Source organism: Tiliqua scincoides, chromosome 7, assembly GCF_035046505.1.
Source record: "Tiliqua scincoides isolate rTilSci1 chromosome 7, rTilSci1.hap2, whole genome shotgun sequence".
NCBI classification, from domain to species: domain Eukaryota; kingdom Metazoa; phylum Chordata; class Lepidosauria; order Squamata; family Scincidae; genus Tiliqua; species Tiliqua scincoides.
Window position 1 is genome coordinate 75,278,871 of NC_089827.1, and position 15,889 is coordinate 75,294,759.

At 47.2% G+C, this 15,889-nt stretch overlaps 1 protein-coding gene across 1 annotated transcript in view; it reads left to right on the forward strand.

Annotated features, from left to right (window-relative positions):
* The window catches only part of PTPRR (protein tyrosine phosphatase receptor type R), a 116,672-nt gene that overhangs the window by 10,954 nt on the left and 89,829 nt on the right, over positions 1-15,889 (forward strand). The gene's annotated exons all lie outside the window — the stretch shown is intronic.

Consider the following 15,889-nt stretch of genomic DNA (forward strand, 5'->3'; position numbering starts at 1 on the left):
AGCTCAGGGCCTTCTCATAAGTCGTTGGCTCCATGACTACTGGTTGAGAAGCCTAATGGAAGGAGACATAGAAATTTGGCACAAGAGGCTGAAGGTCTGACAGTGTAGAAGTGAGAGGCTATATGTGATGGATAAGTTCCAAACAAAGCGCAAAATTAAATTGTCTGGTGCTGCTCGATGGTTTTGAGACATCTGCTTTGTGATGTGAATGTGGCTTCAGAATGTGGCTTCCAACACAGAGTGGGAAGAAGGGGAAGAGACCGAGGTTCTTTGGTGGAAAACCAAGCACTGAATGATGACTGAATTAGACAACTCAATCCTAACCTGGGCTGGAAAGGGGAGGCCAGCTGGCTTGCCCTGTATCCAATGCAGGGTTGGGGCTGCCTGTGGTTCAGTCTGGAGCAAGGGGAATTCATTCCCCTTACACCAGGTAACATGGCAGCAGCCCTAATGTATCTACTCAGATCTGCGCCGTCTGAAGAGGTGGCGCAGATCCGAGCAGCTTGGTGCTGCACCGAATTGCCCGGGAGTGGGGTTAGGATCGGGCACAAGGGCCAGATCCTGGCTCCATCCCCCACTCAGCCCTGGCCCACGGGCTCACATTTGCCTCCATTTTGCTCCCCCCACCTGGAATGGCTCTGAAGGGGAGGGGCCGCAATTAGCCTGCAAAACTTAGTGCTTTGCACCCCCTCTAGCTATGCCACTGAGCCAGACCCACCCAATATCTTAGCTCTAACAGCAAATGGGGCAAGGCCTTCTGAGAGCTTACTGGTCAAGTTTACTTCTTTGGTTGAGCAATAACGAGCGTCTGCTTAGGGTTGCTTCTACACCATCAAAACTTAGATAGCCTTTCCTAGTTACCTTCCCCTTCCAGTTCACTTCTTCCTTGTGTCATTCATTTCTTGCTGTGTGGTCTTGCCATCCACCTTGCTCAGCCTTTAGATGCCGTCCTTTCCAAGATGTCATGCTTTCTGTCTCAGAAGGTGCTGTGCCTAACAGTGATTTGCAGGACCGTCGCAGACTCTGTAATCTTCATGGGTGAATTTTTTGTTGTTTTGCTCTCTGTGATCTTGCGGTCTTGCTTGTCTTGCTTCTGCTCTTTTAATGAGACTTGGGGCACAATCCTATCCGTGTCTACTTAAAAGTAAGTCATATTATGTTAAATGGGCTTTACTCTCAGGAAAGCATGGATAGGATTGCAGCCTTAATGGGTTTCAACTCTGGGGTAGATATGCTGGTTTGATTGTGTAAATATTATCAGAGCAGCAGAAACAGAAACAAGATGATCAGACCTCAAGAAAAAGACCTGCCTTTTCCAGGGGGGCTTTGCATGTGTCCCCTTTATTTAATTATTTCAAAATTGTGTGTTCTGCTCCTTTACGAAATACTCCCAGAGCAGCGAATAAAATGCAATGTCAGAATTAAGCATAAAGACATCAGACACACTTATGGCCCACGGAGGGACCATCAGACACACTTACAGCCCACTTATAGGCTACAGCAGCAAGCCTATGTGCCTTTCCATCTTTTCCCAGTCTTCAGACTCAATTTTAAGAGGTTTAAATGGTTGCAGGTGTCCAAGGAAGATGTGAGTTTGTTAGATTTCAATCTGTAAGTGAACAATTTGGTGCAAGAATCAGGACAAGATTATGTGGAAGAAGTGCAGGCAGTTTGGTGGCCAGCAGACTCTCCCAAGAGCAGACTCTGTCCCCCCCGTTTGTATGGACAGAGTTTTGTTTGGCTTTATTTTAAGACATTTCTAGCCTGTCTTTCCTGACTATGGAGGCGATGCAAGGTGGCTTACAATGAGATTAAAAAAAAACACAAAGAACAAACTAATTTAAAGAGACAGCATAACACAAAACAGGACACCACAACTGAAAGAGTGCAGCTAAAAAATCCTACTGCTGCTCTTGAAATCTTGCCCCTTCAAAACTGAATGGAAAAACCCTTCTTTTTATATCTTCTGAAGGAGTGTAGGTGGGGACCAACTAAGGGCCCAATCCTATACAATTTTCCAGTGCTGGTGCAGACGTGCCAATGGGGCATGCACTGCATGTTGTGGTGGGGCAACAGTCACAGAGGCCTCCTCAAGGTATGGGAATATTTGTTCCCTTACCTTGGGGCTGCACTATGGCTGCACCAGTGCTGGAAAATTGGACATGATTGGGCCCTAAACCTCCACAGGGAGGGCATTCTGCATTCACCTCTGTTTTGCTCCCCCCGCCCCGACTCACCCAGAATGGCTCTGAAGGGGAGGGGCCACTTGCACGCCCCAGTAAGGCTCCCTGCAAACCTTAGTGCTTTGCACCCCCTCTAGCTACGGCACTGAGATCAAGCTGTGCCTTGCAGGTTGGAAACGGGAGGATATTAGACAGTATGCCATAAACATTGTAGCATCCATTTATGAAAGCAAAAATTAAAAAAAAATGTGGTCATTTGCATGAATGATAGCATTAAAAAGCGAAGCATATGGGATTTGGACGCTTCCAATCTACTTTGTTGTTTTTGTAATACCTGATGCCTGAATTAAGCATGTCTGCAATTGGTCATTCTTACATAACTGTCCTATTAAATCTCCATTAGCTGCCTAGTGGGATATTGGACTTACTCGGTGCCTGTGGGCAAACTAACATCTTCCCTCTTATGAGAACTGGTCTGCCAGTAGTGGGAAGGCTCAAAGTGTGAACCAAGTATGTTGTTTAGACAGTGCTATTTAGAGTACAAAGCCTCCTTGCATGGTGTTATTTCGTCTAGGCGTGTCTACTCGGGAGTAAATCCCATTTTATTCAGTGGATCTAACGCCCAGGACAGGTGGTGTAGGATTTCAACCTTAAGATTACCCTGTTGAGATGGTTAGAAAAATATTTGGGGGTTTAATTATAGAGGGGGTGGGGAGGGTCCACTGCCTACAGAATGATCTGAAAAGAATTTTGCCTTAGGAAAGTCTTTAAGGAAATGTGGGCAGTGGGCTTCCTTCTGTGTTCCAGGGAAGCTGTCAGATTGCAAGCAGTTGTGACCAAGTTGTTTCAACTCTGAATTTTCTTCCCTTGGAGAAAATAATTCCTCTAGGAAGGGATGTGTTGAATTATTCTGCTTTATTTCAGTGCTCTCTCTCACTCTCTCTCCCCCTTGCATTTTGCTCTTGTCTTTTTGATTGTCATCTTTGACGCAAACCATATTTGTTGGTCACTTCTTGTTGACCTCTTGGCACAGTCGTCGAGGAAACAATGTTTTCTGGCAATGGAAAGCCCCTCAAGGCTGCATAATCACTCTTGGGGAAAAAGAATCCCTCCCTACAAACAATCCTGAATGAACAGCATCAACCCAGGCTGAATCCAGAGATTATCCATTAGTGTGGTACCTTTACTGACCAATTCACAAAATAAGGATTTTTGCTTGGGTGTTGGTGCAGTATTCTTGGCATTAGCTGTGGCCTTCAAGGAAACGGTGCCCGGTGGAGAGAAAGCTAAAAGTTCTCTGTTTTTCTGTTGCAAAACTGTACTCATAATGCTGAACTGTCACTACATCCCAGGTTCTACCTTTCAAATAGATAAAACTCAATTGAATTCAGACCTTCCTTTCTGCTGCAGGCTCTGGCCATACAGATTTATTAAGTAAAAACCAGCCTGCTTTGCAGACTTTCCTACTCGGTCATAATGGGCTCAACTCGGGTAATTGGATTGTAGGAAACATGAGCCCAACAATTACTCTCTTGAGCTAAAGACGTAGCAGATCTAGGGGCTGCATAGCTCTCTGGTACGTTCTTGTGGGAAAGCTGGGAACTCAGGAGCCAACCTCCCCCCTCCACACCAAGCTTCCCCTAAGATTTTGTCCCTATCACAGCACAGCCCATGCCTTTCAAAGGAGTTTCTGCAAGCAGTCGCATAGCTAGAGGGGGTGCAAAGCACTAAGTTTTGCAGGGAGCCTCACCGCAGTGTGCAAGGGGCCCCTCCCCCCCCTTTGGAGCCAGGTACATGCCTTCATTTTGCTCCCCCTGCATGAAATGGCTCTGAAGGAGGGGAGGAGGGGCCCCTTGTATGCTGCAGTGAGGCTTCCTGCAAAACGTAGTGCTTTGCACCCCCTCTAGCTATGCCACTGTCTGCAGGGGAGGTTTCGTCTCACGTCTCTGGCTTTTTTCTGTTGAGGAGCAACAGGGATGCAGTTTCAAAGCGCTTTGGTACAGAATGTGATGATGCCATAACGAGGCTCCACGGAGTCACGCTGTTCTCAGAATGCGAGCAGTGGGCCCTCGTAAGGGGTGGGTGATTTTTCCGAAGCATTTGAAATAAAATAAATTGCAACATTGCTCATTTCCATAAAATTCTGTGTTTACAGCACTACCCTATCAACAGCTGCAAAGAGTCTTGTTGCAGCTTAAAGGCTGAACAATTTATTTTAGCCTAGGGTCACAGCGCCCTGTCCCAGAATCCACCCTGCCCGGATTTCCCAGGTGCTGCCATCTCACACAATTCAAGATGGTGGCACCCAGGAGAGCCAGTAAGAAGAGGCTGCAGGGACATCCCCTGGTTCCCCCCTGTGAGTTTGCAGCATGCCCTTGGATGCCATGGCACACAGTTTGGGAAACGGTCACCTAAGCCTTGTGAACTGCTGTCTCCTTTCTTGGATGAAGTGATCTAACAGTCCAACCTATCCCTGACCGGCCTGCACAGCACAGTGAATGCAGCCTCGCTGCATCTTGCTTCCAGGCCAACTGGGAATGAGGCTGGCCTGGAGAAGTAACAACATTTTTACTTACCTACTCTACCACTCTTTGGTCCTCTATGGGACTCCTCAAAGTTATGCCAGCTCTATTGCTGGTTTTGCCATATGAGGAGTTCTGGGGGGTGCCTAGGCCAGGAGGGGGGTATGGCATTCAGTGTTTGCCAGTCTGCTTTGCACTCCCTCAAGCTATGCCGTTGGCTTGCAGTGAGGAAGGAAGTCACGAGGTGCATGTCTCTGATCATTTAATTTCATGTTGCGATAATTTTCTCCCCAAGCCATCTTTTTTTTGTTGGCTTGGCACAGTTTGGCTGCATGATCCATCCTTCCAGGCACAGAGTGCTTGCACCCCACATGTACTTTTCCGTAGAAAAGAGGCCAAGTCCCCTTTTGTAATGAATAATTCTACAAGGCTAAGCACAGGTTCGACAGGCCTTGCAAGTAGCCTTCGGTCACCTCAAGCGGCTCTCCGGCTCTGTCATTCTCTATTTTGTTAGCACCAAGAGGTTGGAGCGCCTGCATTGGTTGACCTCATTTCTTTCTTGCTCCTTTCAGGGCACTTCAGGAGGGATAATTGCAGGACAAGCTACAGTATTATGCTGGCATTGTGTCTGCTCTCAGTCTTTGCCAAAAAGATGGTGCTAGAATCCGGTGTGCGCTAAAACAGCCCCCAAGGCAGATTGGTTTTATTTTTGCCATCTAGAATGCAAACAGAGAAAGAACACAAGATACTCTTGATTTAGCAGTTTTAAGGTATACATTAGATCAGGGGTGTCCAAACCCCGGCCCTGGGGCCACTTGCGGCCCTCGAGGCCTCTCAATGCAGCCCTCAGAGAGCCCCCAGTCTCCAATGAGCCTCTGGACCTCTGGAGATTTGTTGGAGCCCACACTGGCTTGACACAACTGCTCTCAGCGTGAGGGCAACTGTTCGACCTCTCATGTGGGCTATGGGATGAGGGCTCCCTCCACTGCTTGTTGTTTCATGTCTGTGATGCAGTAGCAGCAGCAAAGGAAAGGCCAGCCTTGCTTTGTGCAAGGCCTTTTATAGACCTTGAGCTATTTCAAGACCTTCATTCATTCATATAAGTTCATCTTTAATATATTCATTTATGTAAATTTATTCAAATTTAAATGCAAATTAATTCTTTTTGCCCCCGGCCCCCCAACATAGTATCAGAGAGATGATGTGGCCCTCCTGCCAAAAACTTTGGACACCCCTGCATTAGATTATGGATGGATTTCTTTCATATTTTGGACTACAGCACTGTAGATTTGAAATCAATGTCATTATTTTCTGAAAATGGCTCCTGGTTCTTCCCCCATATAGTGCTGCTCAAGGAAAATCCAATTGACACAGCCATGCATTAAGCCAGAGCTTCTCAAATTATGGGTCCAAGACCAACCAGTGGGTCATGACCCAATTTTTGATGATTCGCAAAACTGACAGGGCAGATTAGGCTATGTGCATCAAGGGTTAAACAAGCTGCTACTTGGGGGGGAAGGCACTGGTGTCCAATCACCATTATAGCCACACCCCTTGGCATTTATAAATCAGGCAGCAGCCTCTTGGGCCTCTGAAAAGTTTGGGAACCACTGCAATATGTGATAGTTAAGCAAAGATTAGGGAAAATATACTGAGGACCATGTTCTGACCAGCAATATGCCTTTGTGATGACCACAAGTAACATAAGATCAGCCCCACTGGGTCAGGCCAAAGGCCCATCTAGTCCAGCTTCCTGTATCTCACAACGGCCCACCAAATGCCCCAGGGAGCACACCAGATAACAAGAGACCTGCAGGGCTTCCTGGGAATTGTAGTTTAAGAACATAAGAACAGCCCCACTGGATCAGGCCATAGGCCCATCTAGTCCAGCTTCCTGTATCTCACAGCGGCCCACCAAATGCCCCAGGGAGCACAACAGATAGCAAGAGACCTCATCCTGGTGCCCTCGCTTGCATCTGGAGGGCAGTAACTCCAGATAACTCCTAATAACTCCACTTATTAGGCTGGATCACAGTAGTTCCCAAACCTTTTAGCATTGGGACTGACCTAAAAATAATTTCACTTTATAAGCCACTCAAACCTCTGTGGTTATAATGGTGACTGGGCAGCAGTGCTCCCTCCTCCAGGAGCAGGTAGTTTAACCCTTGATGCACGTAGCCTAATCTGCCTCGTCAGTTTTGCCACCCACCCAAAAATTGGGTCATGACCCACTGGAGGGCCACAGACCCACAATTTGGGAACCACTGGTAGAACACGACTCCCACTAGCCATTGTGTTTCAGCCCTCATGAGAGTGCTACACTTCGTTAGAAGTGCATGCACTGACACAGTGGCGTAGCTCCAATGGGCAGGTGGGCTAGTGCTGCAGGCAGAGGTGGCAGTAAGCGCAGAGCTTGGGGCTTTTGCCCCCTCACCCCCGCCCCAGGTCCGCCACTGGGGGGAGCAAGCTTATTATGTTCTGTCTATGCTTCCAAGGAGTCATCCCTCCTCCATTTTCTCTTTACAAAAACCCTTGGAGGTGGTTTAGACCAAGAGACATTGACAGTAACTGGCCCAAAGTCACCTAGTGAGCTTTATGGTAGTGTGGGAATTTGAATGCAGGCCTCCTTAGCCTTAGTCCAACAGTCTAACCACTACACTATAAGCTACACCCACAACACAATCACGCTTATGGCTCTATTACCCTTCTGTTATTCTTTACTTCAAGGTCGTTCCTGATTGACAGTTGGAAATGGAGTGTAATTCTTCTTTCGCTGTGCTCCAGAAAGAGATGGGTAAAAATTGTTCTCAGCATCTAAGGCTGAGCCAATACATGCCCAGCTCACTGCAGGACGGAAACTTGGGGGGAAAAGTGGAACAAAGAACAATATTATAGTACGTAATAGTGGTGGCGTTGGGTATAATTGATTATACATTATAAATGTATGGTTTTAAGGGGAAAACCAGAAGTGACGTTTTAGGCCTTTATAAGGCCTTCTGAGGCCCAAGGAGGCTTCCTGCCACCCTTGGAGGGTAATAGCTGCCCAGACCCACAGATGTCATTATCTGTGAATTTCAACCGGGGTTCCAGGAATGGAATCCCTTTGGATGATGAGGGACACATGTGCTTGAGAGCTGATGGCCTGAATAGGATTCTAAATATTTATGATATGCTAAAATCCTATTTTGTCTAACAACAAATGTTTCTTTTTGGTGTTTTTGCCCATTATCCTTCCAGGGCAAGCCAGATTCCGGGTTTGGAATTAATTGTATGAAGAATTCTAAGTGCCAGATCCTGGCCCCATCCCCCCATCCCCACTCTGGCCCAGCCTGCCCATTTTCCCACCTGTTCCCTGCCCCGGAACGCCTCCATTCTGCCCTCCCCCTGCCCACCCCAAGCCCCCACGCTGGCCTGACCCAGCCGCACAGTCTTACCTCTGTGCCAGCTCTGCAGAGCCCGAGTCGGCCTCTGACGGCCGATGCACATTCATGCACCAGACTCCCTTCTCTCTTGGTGGCACAAACATGCCTTATGGCACATTTGTGACACTTCTGGGTTGGCATAAGGGACTTATGCCAACCCACTGCAATTATTGCACTCTTCGATGAACACTAACATAGCTGTAGAGGAGAGAAAGCAGATTCATTAGCATCATTCCAGATATCTTCCATTTAAAGCATTAATTAATTTTAGTGGCTGGAAGGCTAATTATATTCAGCATACTTACAGACTAGTTCTAGACTTTTTTGTCCTTTCAATTTTTGTTGTTGGCAACCTTCAATCTCGAGAGACTATGGTATTGCGCTCTGAATGGTGGTTCTAGAACAGCGTCTAGTGTGGCTGAAGAGGCCGATTCGGGAGTGACAATCCCTTCCACACTGGGAGCAAGTGCTGTCTGTCCCTGGTCTGTCTCCCTGGCTATGGGCCTTCCTTCTTTGCCTCTTAGCCTCAGACTGTTGGCCAAGTGTCTCTTCAAACTGGGAAAGGCCATGCTGCACAGCCTGCCTCCAAGCGGGCCACTCAGAGGCCAGGGTTTCCCACTTGTTGAGGTCCACTCCTAAGGCCTTCAGATCCCTCTTGCAGATGTCCTTGTATCGCAGCTGTGGTCTACCTGTAGGGCGCTTTCCTTGCATGAGTTCTCCATAGAGGAGATCCTTTGGGATCCAGCCATCATCCATTCTCACAACATGACCGAGCCAACGCAGGCATCTCTGTTTCAGCAGCGCATACATGCTAGGGATTCTAGCACGTTCCAGGACTGTGTTGTTTGGAACTTTGTCCTGCCAGGTGATGCCGAGGATGCATCAGAGGCAGCACATGTGGAAAGTGTTCAGTTTCCTCTCCTGTTGTGAGCGAAGAGTCCATGACTCGCTGCAGTACAGAAGTGTACTCAGGACGCAAGCTCTGTAGACCTGGATCTTGGTATGTTCCGTCAGCTTCTTGTTGGACCAGACTCTTGGTGAGTCTGGAAAACGTGGTAGCTGCTTTACCAATGTGTTTGTTTAGCTTTGTATCAAGAGAAAGAGTGTCAATTTATAATTTAATCACTCTCTTTATTCAATGAGTGTCAATTAGTCACAATGGCTCGTCCGTTGTCTAACAACCCAGGCCTATTCAGATGTCGTGCCAACATCCCACTGATGCTTGTGTGACATCCTAAAGACCCTCCAGGCAACGGTGTGCCAGCGTGACCATCCCAGTAACACCTGTGCAGCCCTTCCCAGCAGTGCTGGCAGTATCCATGAAAACCCTGTCACACCCAGGAGGCAGCACAACATCACTGTGATGTCCATGTGTCAATGGTGTTAGGTCTGTGCATCATTGGTGTGATGTCCGAGGAGCCAACCACCATCTCCACCAGCCCCGATGCTAGTGGCCAGCGAAGCACTGTCAGAGTGAACAGACCGAGTGATGTGGGCAGGCGCAAGAACCAGTGAGCAATTGGCACTGGGTGGGGGAGGGGGTCTTCCCCTGCCAGCCACTGGGAATGAGCAGCACAGCAACTGTGTTACTCTACTAGCAATTTTGAATTATAGAATTCTAGATCTTGACTACTCATCACAACAGTTAGTAGTCCATTTATTTTTCTGCTCTGAACTGACCTGTTTTGCATGTACCAAAGGTAGTGCTGGCTTGACCTGGATCCAATAGGTGCTGAATTTGGGGTGTGCAAATTGGGAGGGGAATTGAGGTGCGAGGTGCACTTTAATTTGGAACTGCTACCTGAGTAAGTTCTAGTTGGACCGTGCAGGATGGGGATTCAAATCCAAGAATGCATCAGCTTGACACTCTCAGCTCCTAAAACCCATTATTCCCATCATGGTGCATAAAAGTGAAACATTCAATGGAAGCAATGGCATTGCTAGGAAGGTGCGGGGGGTGCGGGCCGCACCGGGTGACGTGCAAGGGGGTGACGCGCACTGGGGGATGACACGCTAAAATTGCGTTTTTTAAGAGCAACCCCATCATGCAATATACCGTTGGATGCAGAATGTCCAGCAAAATGCAGTGCAAAATACCAGAGTGAGATAGCTCCTTTCCTTCAAAAGTTATGACAAAAAAACTGGAAAGAAAAAAACTGCATGGAGCCCTATGGAAAGTGAAACCAAGCTGTATCACACCTTTACTCGCAGATAGGCATACTTGCCATATTCCGTTGGAAAGGGCAGGCTGAGAGGAATCCAACAACACCTGAATGGTCCTGATCCAATGAATGCAGCCCCCCAAAACACCTGAGAAGTCCCTCCCTCCAAGCAGATGAATGTATTGAGTCCTATGGAAAGCGAAACAAAACCACATGGCCGTGTTTACTCACGAGTAGGCAAACTTTGCCTTAGTCTTGGAGTAGGCAGGCTGAGAGGACTCCAACAACGTCAGAATGGTCCTGATCCAATGAATGCAGCCCCAAAAAAACACCCAAGAAAGAGGTCCCTCCCTCCCAGCTGCGAATGTATCCAGCCCTATGGAAAGAGAAGCTAAGCCACATGGTCACATTTACTCACAAGTAGGCAGATGTGCCTTGGCTTGTGATCAGGCCAGGCAAAGGGAATGTGAGGACACCAGAATGGTCCTGATCCATTGGAACTGGAGCACAACAAATGCTCCAGAACGCAGTCTCCCCCCCACAAGAAAGGAAAAAAAAAGAGGCTTGAACTGGTATGGGGAATGTTTTCTGTTTTGCACTTGCAAAGCCAGGTGGGTCTATCTTGATATACTTGAAACAGAAGAACTTTAAACTGGGCACTGGGAGGGCTGGAAATCTCACTGATTCTTTTTGGGGGGTGTTATTGCAGGCAGACTACAGAGAAAATTCACTTGGTGGAACAGGACTGGCTCCCCCTTATTTTAATTTAATCATTTATTTTCATTTGCTTGATGATGTCACTTCTGGCCATGACATCACTTCCAATGGGTCCTGGACAGATTGTCATTCTAAAAAGTGGGTCCCGGTGCTAAAAGTTTGACAACTGCTGCAATAAGGTGTTAGTAAGTTGACACGGGGTGTGTGTGTGCGACTCTACAAGTTTTCAAAATCACTAAAATCAGAGTTTGGAGGAATAATAACATCATATTATATATCAATCAATGCGTAATTTCATGCAGAATGCAATGAAAGGAACCACATCGAAATGTCTGTGTTCTATCAAAAGGTACAGCCAAAAAATCAGTGGGGGCGGGGCAATGGCACATCACCACACCCACCACCTGGGGTGTTGCCCCCCCCACTGCATGGGGTCATGCCCAGGCCTCCCGCACCAGGTGACGTGAATCCTAGTGACGCCACTGCATGGAAATAAATGGGTTGGCCTTGCACATCTCTGCAGACTGGACTGTGGCAATTAGGAAAGCAAGGACAGAACATGCTGTACTGACCATCAAAGGATAGTTGAGAACCTGGAATCAGAAAGCCTAGTTCAAGTGAGATGTTGCACTAGCAATGGCTAAACCAAAGCAAAGACTGCAATCCAATCCACACTTACCTGAGAGTAGGCCCCATTAACTATAATGGGACTTGCTTCTGAGTAGGCATGCTTAAGATTGGGCTCTAAGGCCGTTGTATGTGACTGGGGGCACAATCCAATACTCATATACCTGGGAGTAAGTCCCATTTAATTCAGTGGGGCTTATTTCTGAGTAGACATGCCTAAGATTGTGCTGTGGATTGGGTTTCTGAATTTCAGCCTTTGCCCTGATTCCCCAATCTCAAACAAAATTGTAGGAGTGCAGCCCAGTATTGCAGGTCTTGCATATTACTTGTTAGCCTTTTAGTGAGGTCTGTTGCTTTAGGAGGAGAATCCTGGGGCAGCTGGTGTGGGCTCAGGTCTCCCAATGGCATCTCAATCACCAAATCCTGCTTCAAGATTTGGAGGTGATTTTTCACCTGTCAGGTGGTTCTCATTTAGGTTTCCCTCAGGCAGTTCTTGTTGGTAGAAAATCCTGGGATTTAGGGAAATGAAAGGAGCTTCCAGACTCTCACAAGTAATGGTCCTTCAGCCATCAGAATCTGACCCTAAGAGGCAGCTGCATGCGTCATGTCATTCCTCAAACAAGCAGGCTTTTCCCATGACTTCCTAAGCTAGTCCAGAAGGCAATCAGTACACCTAATTTGCTACATGCCCACCATTTTCTCTGCAGGTGGGGAGGGCAAATCTTTCCTGAAGCCATCAAGGTAGGATTTCAGTTCTCTTATGGCTTGGCTTCATTTGCAGATACGGTGAGATATATGAAGCTGGATTAGATGAGCCTTTGGCCTGATCCAGCAGGGCTCTTCTTATGTTCTTATGTACAATGTCAGTTTACACCCTGTTTTTCTATTCCTTTTTATTTTATTTTTATAGAAGCCTTCCTGTCCAGATTTGAGTTTCTTACTGATGATAGCAAAACGACTACATGGGGTGACAGGCAAGAAGTAAAAAGAGATTTTGCTAGCTCTCTCTGTAGAGATTGTTCCTTTATTTTAATGTAATCATTTAAAAGCCCACCATGTAGTCATCTGAAATCAAATGCACACGCATCAACTCAACAGTTGACTACCAATCAATTGCTCCTGCATTGTATGCTTTGATTTTTATTTTCTGCAGGAACATGTGCTATTAGAACATGTAATTAGAGGCATGTGATACAGATGAGAAGTAACAATCCTGTTTGGCAAATGTCTTGAGCTGGCAAATATGAAAAAAATAAATGCATTGCACTAGCACTGAGAATGGTAAACATTCTTGCAGCCACAAAGGTAAAGGCATTTTGTAACAGATGCTTTCAGAAGAAATATTTAGGCTGTAGTCCTATGCAAGCTTAATTTAGAGTAAGTCACATTGAACTCAGTGGGACTTACTGTGAGTATACATATAGAAGGTTGCGCTATTACATTGTTTCTGTGTTTTGAAGATAGTGGTTCATTTAAACATGCTAAAATGTTAGTATGTTGGTATTTGTAGAAATCAGATGGTGAGCATATTCTGGAGCCACCAAACCCCCCACCCCCCCAGTAAGCGCTAAGTTTTCATTGACAGGATATGAAAATCATGTGTAGTGTTGGGGGGAGGGGTGGACAGCATGAAACTTCCTTGTCACCGAGCAGCTTGGGAATTTGTAACCATGTTTGTATGATGGGAGTCTGTTCCAGAGTACGAATTGCATAATCCATGGACACAAACTGAGAGATGGAATCCTGGTGACAGTTTGTTACCTTGTTAGACCATCACTGTTTGTACCATTGGATATCATAGGTGAAGGACCAATAGGACATCACTGCTCAACTTTAATTTTCATATGATTTCTAGAATTTTACTCCACCCTGTTAATGCTTGCTTTTAGTTGATAAAGTCTAGTACAGTAGTGTAGCTGGGGGAGCAGGGGGTCAATTGCCCAGGGTGCTTCCACAGGGGGAGAGTGTCGGGGGCTACCTTTCTGAGGTCTTCTGAGGCCTGGGTAGGCAGTGCGTGGTCTCGCCAAACCTCTAAAGGCCTGTTGGAGGCCTTAGAAAGTCACTTACGGTTTTTGGCAAAAACTATAAGTGCTTTTCTAAGGCTTCTGACGTGCCATCTGAGGAGCAGAAGGGCCGTGCACTGTCTCCCTGGGCTGTAGAGGGTCTGTCAAACACCTTAGAAAGGCACTTCCAGTTTTTGCCCAAAATTGGAGGTGTCTTTCTAAGGCCTTCTGGGGGGGGGGGTGTTAAAAATTTGTGCCCCCAAGTGCCAGATGGCATAGCTATACCACTGGTTCAGCAACAGGGTCCCAGTAGAACTTTAATCAATCTGGAACCTAAGTGTAGTGTAGAAAGAAAGATGGAAGGGAGCCAGATGTAATAGTATTAATTCAGAGTAACATTATTCTGAGATGTTATGGGAAGTGGTTTTGGTTACTTTTGGAAGAACCAAGTTAGTGGGTCCCTAAGACTTGAAATGCAGTGAACTATTAAGGGCACAATCCTAACCTGCGCTGGAACAGGCAGGTCGACTGCGCTGCACTGTATCTAGTGCAGGTTTGGTGCAGGCTGGGGTGCAACCCGGAGTAAGGAGATTTCCTTCCTATTACCCTGAAAAATGCCACACGCAGCCCTATGGGACTACTTGGCTCTGCACTCCTGATTTTTGCAGGCACAAATTCAAGTGGCCCAAGTAACACCGCTCAAATGGGGATTGGGATCTGGCCTGCGCCACTGCAGCCGGTCCAACCCCCCCTGCCAGGGCTGATCTGTCCTCCTCCACCCAGGGCTGCTTTCCCTTACCCAGTAATTCCCCCTCCCCACCTCCATTCCTTCCTCCCTCCTGCCGCCCTCTCCCACCCCCTGTGCCGGTCTGACTGGACCAGTAAAACCTATCGCCTCCAGGTGTGGGGCTGGCTCTGTGAGACCAGGACACTGGCCTATCCTACACCTGAGTTGTCATGAACATGCTTTACAGCATGTTTGTGATGGCTGGGAGCTGGCAAAAGGGACTTTTGCTGACTGCGGGGGGGGGGGGGGTTGAATTGTACTGCCCATCATTCTCTGTGTAGCTTTGAGGCCTCCACACTTAGAGTGCAAGCCTAGGCAACTCCAGGGTTTACTGGGAGGTAAGTATAAATGTTTTGTACTTGTACTTACCACTCACTTGCCCTTGAATAACCCCCACCACCACCAGTGGATGAGGTGCACTCCTTTTTGGCATGGCTGCATTGGCACAGCAGATGGGAGAGAGAATTGGGGCCTTACTTCCTCCCAATCACAGTGTACCACTTAAAATGTTCAAGTAACTTGTAAGATCTCAAAACACATAGACGAACAGGCCTTGCTGAGGGAGAGTCAGCATGGCTTCTGTAAGGGTAAGTCTTGCCTCACAAACCTTATAGAATTCTTTGAAAAGGTCAACAGGCATGTGGATGCGGGAGAACCCGTGGACATTATATATCTGGACTTTCAGAAGGCATTTGACACGGTCCCTCACCAAAGGCTACTGAAAAAACTCCACAGTCAGGGAATTAGAGGACAGGTCCTCTCGTGGATTGAGAACTGGTTGGAGGCCAGGAAGCAGAGAGTGGGTGTCAATGGGCAATTTTCACAATGGAGAGAGGTGAAAAGCAGTGTGCCCCAAGGATCTGTCCTGGGACTGGTGCTTTTCAACCTCTTCATAAATGACCTGGAGACAGGGTTGAGCAGCGAGGTGGCTAAGTTTGCAGACGACACCAAACTTTTCCGAGTGGTGAAAACCAGAAGTGATTGTGAGGAGCTCCAGAAGGATCTCTCCAGACTGGCAGAATGGGCAGCAAAATGGCAGATGCGCTTCAATGTCAGTAAGTGTAAAGTCATGCACATTGGGGCAAAAAATCAAAACTTTAGATATAGGCTGATGGGTTCTGTGACAGATCAGGAGAGAGATCTTGGGGTGATGGTGGACAGGTCGATGAAAGTGTCGACCCAATGTGCGGTGGCAGTGAAGAAGGCCAATTCTATGCTTGGGATCATTAGGAAGGGTATTGAGAACAAAACGGCTAATATTATAATGCCGTTGTACAAATCTATGGTAAGGCCACAGCTGGAGTATTGTATCCAGTTCTGATCGCCACATCTCAAAAAAGACATAGTGGAAATGGAAAAGGTGCAAAAGAGAGCAACTAAGATGATTACGGGGCTGGGGCACTTTCCTTATGAGGAAAGGCTATGGCGTTTGGGCCTCTTCAGCCTAGAAAAGAGACGCCTGAGGG